The following is a 1704-nucleotide window of genomic DNA, read 5'->3' as shown; positions in this document are numbered from 1 at the left end:
GCTCTCATTCTAGCGCTCTACAAAACGCAGGTCCGGCTACATACTATGAAGGATTGCTGTCAGCTGTGGTCATGCGCACCCCAGTATCAGCTCGATCCAATTGACCGCATGCAGAGCAGCTCGAATTTTCGGGGACCCAGCGCTCTGTGAATGACTGGATCACTTGGAGACGACGCTTCATTGTGTGTCTTCTATCGCATTTATCACGGCGAGTGTTCCGAAGAGCTGTTGTTTAATTAAACACTCACACTAACTTATACACTTATATTTGACACTAGTAAGAACACTCAAGGTGACATCAGGAAGCTTAACCTATAGGAATATTACAAAAAACAACGTTAGCGCGATTTTAAATGGCCTGTGGCGCCATCTAGTTACATTTTGAGTAAATAAAGCATTAAAGTTAAACATTCCGCCGGCCAAGGACGACTAAAGTCCTTAAAACAAAATTTAAGAAAATAAAACAAACTAAGAAAAAACATCAGTCTCAAATTACAGGGAGTCAGGCTCATCCAGAGGCAGAGGCCACAATTTTGCGATTGGTCTCTTAAAAACACTATCCTTATATTTTAATGTAACAACTCTTGTTATGCCATCTGTTCCTGGGTGTTTCTGAATAATACGTCCCAAAAGCCATTTTCCTGGTGGGAGCATGTCATCTTTGACTAAAACAACAGTTCCAATAGGGAGATCAGTTTGGTTAGTGTTCCATTTGTAACGATGTTGCAGGGTCGTGAGATATTCATTTCGCCAACGACTCCATAAGCTTTGCACCATTCGTTGAATTATATGCCATCGATTTAACGGACTGAGTTTAACATCGAGAAGAGACGGCTCAGGAACACCGATTAAGGGTTCTCCGATGAGAAAGTGACCAGGTGTCAAAGGAGGTTCGTCAAGAGTGGAATTCATAAGTGTGAGTGGACGAGAATTGACACAAGCCTCAACTTGAGATAAGAGAGTAGTTAGCTCCTCGTATGTGAGAAAAGTTTGGCCTATAACCCGTTTTAAATGCCCTTTAATACTTTTCACTCCGGACTCCCAAATACCTCCAAAATGTGGGGCACGAGGTGGTATAAACTTCCATTGTGTGCGATCATTAGCAAGAAGTTCAGAAACTTCAGTAACCGTCAGAGATTGTGAATCCTTGAACGCCAGATCAAGTTCACGGGACGCGCCTACAAAGTTCGTTCCATGATCACTCCAAATCTCTTTACAGTGACCACGTCGAGCAGTAAAACGCCGAAATGCAGCAATAAAAGCAGCAGAAGTAAGGTCCGTTACCAACTCTAGATGAATGGCTTTTGTTACGGTACACACAAATAAACAAACATAAGATTTACAGGTTCTTTTGCATCTACCAGGATACAGTTTCATTGTAAAAGGTCCACAAAAGTCTACTCCACTTGTTAGAAAAGGGCGACTAGGTTTAACACGAAATTTAGGTAAGTTTGCCATAAATGGAACATTGGGAGTAGCCTTTTGCTTGTAACAAGGTATACATTTTTGGATTGTCGATTTAACCAAATTCTTTACTCGTAGAATCCAAAATTTTTGTCGTATGACATTTAAAGTTAATTGGTGACCTCCATGCAGAGATTTCAAATGTGCGTTTGAAACGATAAGTTTAGATAGAAAACAATTACCACTTAAAATAATAGGATTTTTCATATCCTTTGAAATTTCTGCATTAGCAAGTCGACC

This window comes from Leptidea sinapis, chromosome 43 (genome assembly GCF_905404315.1).
Source record: "Leptidea sinapis chromosome 43, ilLepSina1.1, whole genome shotgun sequence".
NCBI classification, from domain to species: Eukaryota; Metazoa; Arthropoda; class Insecta; order Lepidoptera; family Pieridae; genus Leptidea; species Leptidea sinapis.
The sequence above is the reverse complement of the archived record's forward strand: the minus strand, read 5'-3'. Positions refer to the sequence as shown.